At 46.7% G+C, this 12832-nt stretch overlaps 1 pseudogene; it reads right to left on the bottom strand.

Moving 5' to 3' along the window:
• Positions 1 to 3361: 3361 nt before the first annotated feature.
• Positions 3362 to 7279, bottom strand: LOC119114655 (uncharacterized; annotated as a pseudogene).
• Between the last annotated feature and the right edge of the window lie 5553 nt (positions 7280 to 12832).

Consider the following 12832-nt stretch of genomic DNA (forward strand, 5'->3'; position numbering starts at 1 on the left):
TGCATCTAATTGACAGCGAACGGCATTTAGCATAGGGACTGCTAACGCAGCTCTCACCTGATAACCTCCGAGCTCGGTGGCGATGCCTCTCAGGATTCGACGCGCCATAGAATGGACGCGATATCCCCAAACGCATACTTGCTAGTCCAGGATTGGGGCCACCTTATTGCGCTTTCAAGGGATGCGTTCTGAAGGAATAGCTCTAGATCAAGGAATATCACTGCTGGCATACCAGAAGTCACCACATTGTTCTCCCTAAGTGTTGCTCCATGACCAAGAGAGCAAGACCAAGTTTGTTTATGTCGTGACCAAGACTTTGTATCAGCCACTTCAGCTTCTACTTCATTAATGCATTCGCCCAATTGCCATCACGGCTGGTGGCTAGTGGTGAACGACGATTAGTATGTAAATGAAGGGTACTTAAATTGTCTTGGCTGCTCTTTTGCAGGTGTACAACTGAGTGAACCCGTGAACCACGTATTGCACTAACCTTACCACTGCCACGGGACTACTCTGTAGTATAGCGTTGTGTTCAGGTATGGCTGAAGCGCAAAACGCTCCACGTGCTGCACAACTTTCATCAGATGCGCATAGCCTTAGTTGAACGTTCTGAGTGTTTGTTGCCAAACTTATCAATGTTGGTCTTGCTAATATGGATTGTGTTTAAGGATAGATGCGTCCACTCATTGAAGGTCCTTTAATTGGAATAGATCGCTGGCTCGTCCAGTGTTCTGTCAATACAAGCCCCTTCCTCAGAACGGTTTTTGTAGATACCATACGCAAAGTCCGCGCACTGAACCGGTCACTTTGTCTTCAAGCCAGCACTTATACAATGCACCCGAGACGCAAACTAGTTTTCGTGAGAAAACGTTATTCGGCTTTGAAATTATTCATACCGAGCGGCTGCAGAATAATACAGCACGTTGCAAAGGCCCAGGCGCACGTTCTTCGGCACGCTTAACTCTGCGACCCGCGCACCCACCTGGATCACAGTGGTTTTGATTGCCTGGAAGTCAGTGGTTTGGATGGCCTGGAACTCAGTGGTTTACATGGCCTGGAACTCTGGTTTGTTTAGATGGCCTGGAACTCAGTGGTTTAGAGGGCCTGGAACTCAGTGGTTTAGACGGCGTGGAAGTCGGTGGTTTAGATGGCCTGGATTCAGTGGTTCGGATGGTTTGTGTGTCCACATACTGAGGGCCGATTTCCCAGCTATCGGTGACGTCATCCTTCGCGTTGTCAACCGCTGCTATACCAAGCGAGATGCCCCGGCGATTGGCATAATTCCCTGATCCATCCCATCTGCCCCTCATCCCTGCCATCACCAGCGCCGTGAAGCGAGTCGCCCAATGACAGCTTACCACTACCTTTGACAGCTTACCACTACCTTTGACAGCTTACCACTACCTTTGACAGCTTACCACTACCTTTGACAGCTTACCACTACCTTTGACAGCTTACCACTACCTTTGACAGCTTACCACTACCTTTGACAGCTTACCACTACCCTTTGACAGCTTACCTCACAACCATCTCCTTGCATCCTCCCCGCACGATTTCCCTCCTCGTCACACGACGGATGTCGCGCTGGAATCAGTATCTGAACTCCGGTATCTGACTGCATTCTTGACGCCACCGACAGGGAGAGGTTTCCCTACCGTGCCTTAGTGATTTTAAAGGGAGTGTGTCTGGTGTTTTCGATTTTCCAATGCAACGCCTAAGGGAGTTTCTGCAATTATCTATGCGCTCCAATGTGCGTTTTCGGTCTTCCAACGGTTTTTTTTATCGATCGGTATCAATGGCTATGGATGAACAAACACAATGCTAAAAAATGAACCAGTCAACCCACAGGATAAGGGCGAATGCACTGGCTTATATTGGCGGACAACTGCGCGCTAGTGACATGGCCATTATCTTAGTTGCTACGGTCTCGTGCGCATGGGAGAGTGCTGGTGGTTATAGAGCGGTACGCACTTGAAGATCCTTTGCCTAATTCGAGACGAAAAAAATCGATACCCTGAACATGCCTGGTGTACCAGCATATTTTGCCAGCATGTGCCAGCATCGCAGCGGCAATTTCAGCGCACGTGCCTTGCTATTTCGAGCGCTGAATTCCGTGCACATGCATTCGGAATTCTGTCATTAATTTCAGGGTATAGAAACCTTAGCCGCCTATAGCCGCTGCCAGAACAACGCAGAACAATCGCATTTTCATAGAGCCTAGTGCAGCCGATAGACACGACACAAAACTTCTGCCTCATCTCAATATAAAGTAGGTCAACATGAATTAATCGCGGTGCGCATCAACTGACCAGTCTTACCACGCAGCCAACCCCGTGCACCCGCAACCCCTAGCTGAATGTAAACAAAATGACTATAAAAAACATCGGCATATTGACCGCCGCCATCTCTGCGCTCGCAAGCTGCTGTCAGCGCTGACAAGCAACATCGACGGAAAGCGATTGGCTAGAGCGAACGATACCTTCTCAATGATGATTGTTTAGTAATGAATATTGCTTGGGGACTACCCCATAACTTCATTCTTCCATACAAAACTAAGAAAATGTTGGGGCTGTGACAATTTCTCGTCAGTGAAGGCGAATTGATACATGCCAATGGCACCAAAAATTTTAGATTAAAGTTATAAATCTAGATAACACGACATCCAAACTCTTGCCTTTATCTACCTGACTAGTAACACGTTACATGAACTTCATAAGATTTGTCAAGCAGGACTTGCCGGAAAGAAACCCATGCTGACTACTAATTATCAACTGATGCCTATCTGAGTGCAACAGAATGTTAGCCTTAGTGCATTTCTCTAAGGTCTTGCATACTATTGAGGTAAGACGATAGGCCTGTAGCTGCTGCTTCACTCTTTGTGGTCCCCTTCTTAATATCGATACTACATCGGCATTGCGCCAGTCCTCAGGTGCTTCCGAAAAGCTCAATGACCCAGCTTGACTGAAGTCACTGAAAAACTATCAATACTGAAGCCATCCAGGTCCCCCAGGCGTGGTAGACGTCTCGCTAGGATAATGCATGAGGCAGCCGAAACTATATGCATTCCCCTGGTTACGCTGTTCTGCATAGCCGCGTAGCATAGCTGTTTCGCCTCCATTCTTTGCATTCGTATTTGGGCGTTTCGTTGAAATGTTCATGATATCATAAATTGCGGTCATGGAGACTTTGGCTGATTTGCCCTTAAAAGGCTGAGCACGGTTGTGTTGCTAAGTTGGACTTCACTGTCATCTTATATCTTATGACATCGCGCTACGCTGCTGGTCACAATGTTGTCTGCCTGGATTTCGTTCGGCGATATAAAAAGCGTGTTTTCACCCCTGACTGCCTACAACACAGAGGATAGCGACTAAACGTATATTTTCATACCACCATGCAGAGTTGACGACAGGACGTAAGTTTTGCATTGTAAACCTGGCTTAATGGTAATCTGCACGAAATCCAAAATTAAAGATGCATTATTCGGCTGACAACATTAATGACATGCCGAACGTTTCAGGACTTGGCGTTGTTTTTTATCAGTGCTTGCCGGCAAACTTCGGGTTGCGGTAACGGTAGCAGTAACGACGGAAGTTGGACAGGTATCTGGAGACATACCCGGAGTTGAGCCTTGCCGGGGCATTCTGAAAGAAAAACCACTTAGTGAGACTGACAGGTGACTGGAGTCCTATTCCACTGGATACGGCGCATTGTGCTGACAGGCCTAGCGTGGCACGCGCTATAATACGCATTTCGGCAACATTGATTGATTGGCGTGCACGCTCTGAACGTTGCTTACTCTGGAACCGCCGACGTAAAGCTGACACTGGGGATATGGGGCTGAACCAGTTTGGGGACGGATGCCTTCACCAGGAAGATTTTCATTTCCCGGACACATGGAGCTACTCATGTGCCCACCCGCTACCTATTCCAATCAGTTGTGCCGCAACGTTACTGACCCGCTTGTTAGCTTTAAGCTTTGGAAACGTGTCAGGAAGGACTACATCCAAACATACTATTTTGAATTTACAAATGCAAACGTAATGTTTCCTGCACAAATAACGAATGCAAGGAGTGAACAGTTACGTCGCATAGCATTTCTCCGAACACCTCCAAAACATTTCGGAAGCCTATTAATTATTACATATTACTACCGTACCCGTAATTTTCCTAAAAACTGTACCTAAACAGAAGTGTTACCCATTTCGTTTGGCTACCCGTGGGTTCATTTATCTCGAGCAGGTGCTCTAATTACCAAGTCACATTCGAATCTGTCAGTAATGCAGACTGAGTAATATTAAGAGCACTTACCCTGCCATGGAGTTTGAAGAAGGCGAGGAAGACCGCCTGGAAACCGACGGTTCTTCTGATTTCTTGCGGCAGGGAGGAGTACCCCGATGACGGCCAGGACCAGCAGGTCCGAGCGGATTCCTCCAGCAAACCGCTTCTGCAAAAGCGTGATCACCAGGTTAGCGGTGCACGTCATTCGCATTACCCGAGGACCATCAAATGCAAGTTATCAATCGATGTCGATGTGGTGATAGGTCACTCCACATAAAAACGCCGCTAGCCCCATCAGGTTCCGGCTGACATGGCCACGCAATTATTTGGCAGCACAATTCACTTGCATTCACACCCGCTGCTGCGTGACGCAGCCCTTCGTCGCCCGTAGAAAGCGGCGTTGAGTCTACACACTTACCACGAAGGGATGGATCAACCTTCTGATGGTGGCCGGGCTGATCCCGCGGATTTGACTGACGAATCTACGCTGCGGGACATGGATGTCGCGCAGGTAGCCGTTCAGACCTCCAACCGAGGCTTGAGGCTGGTTGACCTCGGGACGCCGATACCGGAGAGCACGGACAGGATGCCAGCGCCCGAGTTTGTGGGCTGGCGGAAAAACCACATGGTGCTGGTGCTGACAACAGCTTTCGCACCGAGGGTAAGAGCGTTACGTTGGTGATGGCGCCAGTGAGAGCCCGGGCAGCTGAGGCTGGCGCAACGCAAACGGCGCAACCATCGTGACGGCAACAACACAGGTGCTGGGCCTGATGAAACAGCGGCACTGCGATGCTGATAAAAGCTGACAGGCGAGGCTAGCAAAATGACGGAGTGGTGCGGATTCCAACAGCAGCCTGGCTGCATATCAAAGATGAGAATATAAGAGTACTTCCGACGTTTTTCCTAATTAGATGCAGCTCAACGAATGCGAGTTATCGAACATAAGAAGAAACGCATCTCCATAGTATTGATCTTCTCCTTGTAAAAGTATCACCAAACGGGATGAACCGCTTAAATACTCAAAATACTCATGAGGGCAAATACTAAAACTCATGAGGGCATGACTTGGGTGGTTCCGCAGCTTCAATACCAATTAAGAGGTCATCCCGCCAGACTTACAGCAGTGACGGAGGAGCTGATGGGTCGGAAGACGGTGGGGAGGGAGGACAGCGGCAGCGAGTTGTAGAGCGAGTTCAGAGACCCGGCGGCTGGGATGGTTCCGACTGAAACAAAGGCAGCGTTGGTCTTAGCCCGACCAATTTCATTTTGTGGTCCCAGCGGCGTTCAGGCAACATCTTTGCCTTTATGTGGCGTTGCTTTGTGGTCATTTGGTGCCGAACGTGTCGGGATAAATGCCACTTTCGTTCTTACTGTGACCAGTACAAATTACGTTTTGACATCTAGGTTTTCCTACGCATTTCAAAATCTTATCAACATTTCATGAGCGCCAGCAAAACATTCGCAGCCAGATTTTGTGCAAGCCGCCACCGATATACCAAACAGGACAGACCAGGCGGCAGGTCAGGTGATCCTTGCATCACAGACCTTCACACGGACCATCACAGAACAACACAGACATCTACCCATGAATCACATTCATATTGGTGTTCATGGATACCAGTGCAAAGACTCACAGCCTTGGCCATTGTAACCCAGCACACGTCTGGTGAAGAAGTTGTTAAAGCTGTCCGAGGACACGGGCCGGAGCTGTTGGGCGGCCAGGCGGATGTCAAAGAGAGCCAGAGGCGCCTGCGACAGAATAAAGACACAATGACCATCGGCTGAGATACAGAGGAGCAGCAAGTATGGCCTGCCTTTCTGAAGCAAAACAATTCGTGTTTTGTGAAATGTTGCTCAACGATCACCTTTTGTATTCCAAACAAAACTCCGTTGCTCTCAAAGCTGTCTTGCACATTTTCATGGACGTAAAAGGTTACATAGTCGGATTACCAAAAGCGATGTAATATCTCATGGCGCATCGGGGCGTGCAGGATGTGAATAATCTAATGATGAGATCTGCAATTATGTGGCCATCATGCAAGCTCTGGCAATATTAGCGTTACAAAGAAATAATTGGTGTGCATAAAACCCCAGGCTGTACTCACGGTCACGCTAGACCAGTATGGGAACTTGTATTTGACCAGGTACGATCTCAGTCCGCTGAGGTAAGAACCTCGGTAGAACGGAGCCGGCAGAACTTCAAACACAGCGACCAGGAACGCCAAGCGACGGGGCCGGGCCGGGATCTACACATATGCATGCATTATCGCAGAGCCATTTAGGCCATGCCGGAAAACACTGAACACGTTTCATATAGCACAAGGTATTAGCGAAGCCAACAGTAAAGCATGAATATATCGCTCAGCAGGTTCCTCGAGACAATCCGACCGTGTTAAACAGATGAGAGCTGAGAAAAGTATAGCGTACTGGTCAAGCATCGCAGTAAGGTAAAATACTGTACGGAAGTTACAGAACTCTCTACCTGACGTCTATTGGCTAGGAAATAATTGTGGACAATTATGACCATCACAAATTTAAAGCTACACGATGAGTAAAATAAAGGTGCGCGATGCGAGCACACCAAACAACAGGATATTCCTGGTGAGTTACACAGTGGCCCAGGCAGCCGATGCTACGTCACCATAAGCTGACGGTGGTATGCTCACCCCACTATAACTGGTCCGCCTGTAGATGGGCAGACGCTGTTGACTGAGGATGTAGCGGATGATGTAGGCGGCCGGCAGGCCGGGCAGATTGCTGTAACGCCTCTGCGCCAGCTGGATGGCCGAGTTATAGTCGCTGGGTCTCAGCAGACCTCCCAGGACGGAGTCATACGGGCTGGGCAGCGCGATGGTTTGACCGTGGCCGTGGCCGTGGCCGTGGCCGTGGCCGGGGTGGTGGTGGCCGTAAGTGGCCGCCACCGCCGCCAGAGTGACCACCAGAACGGTGCGGATCATGGCTGCTCTGCCGCTGTCGGTATTGCTCGGCCCCAGACCGTGCTACGAGTTGCTGACGGCTGGTGCCCGCTTTTATACGCGCTCAAGAGACACCTTTAAGCACATGTCAACGCTAGGTACGTGGGCGTGGAGAGCTGGGGGAGGAGGAGGGGGCAGAGGCAGCAGGTCTGTCATTCTTGCAGAACGGTGCGTCAAAAGTGCAAAGTTGGTCAATGGCACGTGGTCATATAGAAAGGTCAACGTGCTGGGCATGTACAGCTTAAATCTGCATCTATAGGCGGCATTTCTGGTCAATGGTCGTCGCAAATAGTGCATACTTTCAGGGACTAGCTCATATGTTGATTTATAGCAACTCAACAGTGGCTATCAACTCGCCATCACCATTCGTATTGTTGTCATATTTCCAACATTGAGAAGACAAGGGCAAGTTAAGGAAGTCAACAATTTGGTGGCACTGAGGATTAAACCCGCTCATAGCATTTTCAGATCCATTGATCAGATAGATTCATGTCGACCGTTATGCATGTTGTATGAATTAGCTTAAATACTTTAAAAACGTGCTTGTAATGTATTTGTAAAAAAATTTAGCTTCTGCTTAGCACTTTGACGGGGAAAAATTGTTTTAACACCATTCTCGTGGGCGTTGGATCGTCAAACCACGTTTAGCGAGATAAACCTACGCTTATCATACAAATCAGAACTTTTAGACATCCGCTTCTCCAGTCCACTCTTTCCGTCCACCGAAATTCCAGGAAATACCGGGCCCGGCAGTCAGCCATGTCAATCGGTCAAAGGGATGACTGCTGGCCGCGCTAATATGGCTTATATTGATGACGTTTGGCGCAAGGGGGAGGCAAGGCGGGCTTTGAGAATTATTGTTTTTAAGGGCCATTGAACGTAAATCATGCCTGAGCGTGTAAACGCTGTAAGTTCTCCGTGTCTGTGAACAGGGACGCAGCCAGGATACAGAATTTTGTTTCTCCGCGTGTGTCTCGGATATGTCGTGTAATATTTTGAAATGCTTCGAAAGGTTACTGTTGTATAAAATTTAGCATATTAACAGCTGCACAAACATGATTTTACTACCGCACATTGCAATTTCATCAACATGTGCGTGTTTGCACACTTAATTTGAAAGCTCTGCTAAGTATTTCTGATGGCAAATTCCTCATTAAGTTTTTGTTTTTTTCGCAGCCATACGCTGACAGCTTTTTAAAATGTTTTAAAAAGCTCCACACCATAATCCATCATGAAAACTGTTATTATATAGTTCTATGCAATCATTCTCCAACTCCCCTAATTCAAGTGAAACGCTCTGAGATGTACGAAGTGGGTAACGTCAGACTGCAATATCAACCAGCAATGCATCTTGCAAAAGTGCTCGGAGATCCTATAGACATCTTAAAGAAACACAGCGTTTTATCAATGCTGAAATATGAGCCGCTCTCCAGACTCAGAGCAGGTGTAGTTGAGTTAAAATAATTTACGTTAGTTGTTCAGTGCATTAGCTAGGAACATTAGTGACACAGATAAAGCAGTAATGCTAACCTTATTCATCGGAAAAAAACAGGAGAATGGATATATATTGAGGTTGATATTTCGGCAACATGATTTTCTCGAAACATTAACAGAAGTGGTTCTGCTAATGTCTCGAGAAAGGCATGTCGCCGAAATGTCACCCCAGCTATATCTCCATTCTCCTGGTTTTTCCGAGGAGTAAGGCTAATACAACTGTCTTATCTGAGTTGGAATAAAGATGGCCTAAACCGGGCTCGGCAAGCAGGAGTGAAAAAGTTTCCGACTTTCTGGATATGGTCGGTGACTAAAAAGGACACCTTTTGAGCCAGTTGGAGACAAACTTGTCAAAATGGAAAGAAATCATAGCAGATCAGACCATTTTACGACAGACCATCTCTGTAAGATGAAACTCAAAGCCCAATATTGGTCTGCACTCGCCAGCGATTGCAATAAGAGCTTGTGTAGAGCACATATCGAAGCTATGACGCTTAAATGTATGGCAAGTTGAGCAACAAGGTATTGCCGAAAATGCTGGCTTTAATCAGGATAGTCTTAAGCAGGTTGCAAATACATATTATGAACTATGCTATATCAGCGCTGACGCCACAGATCAGACACATTGCTCTTCTGACGAGCAAGGAGTTCAGCTGACGAGAGTTCAACCGACGGTTGAGATTTGGGTGGCTCCGTATTTAAGGCAGTTTTAGTAGTGTCTTTTTTTAGCTCGGTTAATGATATGTGCGTTTAATATTGTGCAGAGATGAATTTTAGCTTAGTGGCCGCTGGATAGGGCATTGCTGTTTAATATTTGGACTGGTTTTGAAGATTAAAACGGTGAGTTTTGTGAAATTGGACGGAAAGGCTACTACTTTTTTAGCCAGAGAAAACTGATCAAAATTTACCTTGAAAACATGCCGTCGCAGCGCTGTCACATCGTTTTTTATGATAGGCCAATTTAGTTAATAGCAAGCCTCCAAAGAATGACCAAAATGGAAACGGTGGATTTGCGCAGCCAAATCAAACTGCTGCAAAACCAGGTAAACAGCAAAGAAGAAATGATTAACTGCCTGACAATGCATTTAGCCGGAATGTCCATCGTGTTTAATGACATACAGGCAGAAAAGAAGAAAAAGATGGTTGATGGCCGAGACGCAGGGGTGAAGGACCTTCAGTTTGCTGTAAAACAAATTGGCGACGATCTTGACATTCTGAAACGGCAACACAGAAATTGTGAAGACCAAACAAAAACCATTCATAAACTGGGAAAAACCATTCATAAAGTTTTATGCGGAGCCGCCATGGTAGCTGCTGTGAGTGAGCTAGATGCTGAAATGCAGGCAAGACATGCAAGGATGAATTTAGGCAATGCAAGTACACCAAAGTGCGGCATTGGACTGTGTGTCGCAAGAAAACTAGAAGTGATCTCCGCCGTGGAACTCGGATAAAAGGAAAACGAAAGTGGAAAAAACGAGGGAGGCACAAGAACATGCGAGAGGGAGAGGAGCGGTGGCCCAGTTGCTGAGGAAGCGGAATCAAGCAGCCAACTCACTCGAGATACCTACGGAGAAGAAAAAAAAACAAAGGGCGTCGACCAAACGCAAAGAGGGTTAGTGCAGGAGAGAAGGTGGCAGACGCCGCAGGAAACGCAGATGGCGGATATGCGTGGACCAGAGTGGAGAGAAAAAAAGTAAACCGAAGATGCGAAAATTTGGAGCAATTCGGATGGGTGGAAGAAACGTAAGCCGTATCAAAGCAGCGGCCATGGAAGAGTATATTTTCGACCAAAACGCATCGTTTATTACAACGAGTGATGAACTTGAGAGTTTAAAGAGTGCGGTCACAAGAAATAAAGCGAAGGAAGTAGACGTTGTGTTCCATATTGGGGCTGACGATGTGCTGGATCATAGTGCATATTATGTTTTGGAGAGCATAAACAGCACTGTCAACCATGCAAAGTCCTTGAAAAGTATCAAACGAGTTTGATATTTGATATCAAAATATCAATCTTCATTTGCTCGCTTGAAGAGAGACGGGACGCTGGCATTATGGTTTATGAAACAGCAAAAACCGTCAACAGTGAACTCAGCCAGCTGTGTGCCACCCATGGAGTAGGATCCATAGATATGTGCCCAAGACTGATGTACTGAATTTTTGGAGGCCTGAACAAGACAGGTATCTTATACACGTTTGAAGGCGCCAGAAACGTATCGCAGCATATCATCAGCCAAGTGCTTGTTTTTTTAGACTCGATGATAAGTTGATCTGTACTTCTGATCAATTTCATGAGAACAAATCGCTTGACTCGAAGCCTTCCGGAAATCTAAGTTTTCTTACAGCCAACGTAAATGACTTTGTACAACCACTAAGCAAGTTGAGCTTGGCATGATGTTGCACAAGTATAAGCTAGGTGTAGCAAAAATCACGGAAACCCATTTAGGCAAGACCGTCCATGATAACCAGATTTTCCAAGCCGAATATGAAGTACCACGACGAGATAGAAACTTATTAGTGGTCAGCAAAAGTGAGGATGGGGGAGTCGCCGTATACATGAAAAATAACTTACCACACACAGAGCCCAAAATTGAAGTCCCGGACGAGCTGGAAATTTGCTGGAGCATTATTCGACCTTTGCAACCCGACATCATCATAGTAGCTGGAGTTTACCTCCCTCCTGATGCATCATTCTGTCGCCGGAAAATGCTATCTGACCACCTTCTGGAAACACTTGATCGTCTTCCATCCTCAAGGCCAAGAGCACAAACCGTCTTGGGAGGAGACTTTAACAGAACTTTGATGCAGAATTGTTAGCGCGTCAGCTGGGTCTCTTGCAAATAGTTACGGAGCCCACAAGAGGTTGAGCCGTACTGGACAAGATACTGACTGTTTTGATTCTCCAAGCGCACCACTGAACCCATCACCCATTGGCATGACAGACCACACAACATTGTATGGTTGGCTGCAAAACAAGTAGAACAATCTCAAGGCTATTGCTTTGCACGGCCTTTGAAGAACTCATCCATCAGAAGCTTTGGCAGATGGATTTGCTGCCAGGACTGGCAAGATATAATAGCAATAAATGATATAGACCAAGCTGCGGCTCGACTAGAAATGCTACTTTAAAATGCTTATGAGGAGCACTCCTCTGAAATTAAATACAAATGCAAGACAAATGAGCCGCAGTGGATAACAAAGCGCCTCAAAGAACTGATAAACAAACGCAGTAGGACGCACAGTCGTCATCAAATGGACAGACTACAAAAACTTAGAGCCAAAGTAGCTCTAGCGATTACAGCTGCAAAAACGGCATGGTGCGGTAAACGAATCCAAATAATTTCTTCTGACCGAACAGGGTGTTGGTAGCGACAAGTAGCCAGCTTAACCAACCGAAAACCAAAATCATCGAGCGCTCATTTTGCGGAAGCCAATGGCGAAAAGCCATCAGCGGAATTAGTAAGTCAGTTTTTTGCAGAAATATGCACAACGTATGGACCGCTGCGTACAGAAGAGCTTTCCTGCAATCTGCCTGCCAATAGCATTCCCGCTGAGATACAGCAGTGGCAAGTTGCTTTTCAGCTATCGTAGTTGAAAGAAAATATGGGTGTCCACTGGACAATTTCCAGTGCGGTTAGTAAAGGAATTTTCTGTGGAAGTGGCCGTACCACTTTCTCATATTTTCAGCCGGTTATTGCACGAATGGTGCGTGCCATTTGTGTGGAAGAGAGCAACAATCACCCCTGTACCAAAGAAAACATCGCCCATGTCGCCAGGAGATCTGAGACCGCTAAGCCTCACATCGACTTTTAGCAAGGTTTTGGAAAAATTATTATTCCGCAAATTCCGGCGGATATAAAACCAAACATAGCTAAGCGCCAACACGGAAATATGAAAGGTGCCTCAACGTCACACTATTTAATTAGGTTGTTGCATGATTTGCTGACGGAGTTAGACGAAGCAGACAAATTAATTGCTATGGTTATGTACGATTTTAAAAAGGGATTTGACCTCATCGATCACACAACAGTTATCCAGAACATGCTTGCAATGGGACTTCGCTCCGAGTATGCAAAGTGGCTTTGCTC

Source organism: Pollicipes pollicipes, unplaced genomic scaffold, assembly GCF_011947565.3.
Source record: "Pollicipes pollicipes isolate AB1234 unplaced genomic scaffold, Ppol_2.1 Scaffold_2774;HRSCAF=3248_pilon_pilon_pilon, whole genome shotgun sequence".
Lineage (NCBI taxonomy): Eukaryota > Metazoa > Arthropoda > Thecostraca > Pollicipedomorpha > Pollicipedidae > Pollicipes > Pollicipes pollicipes.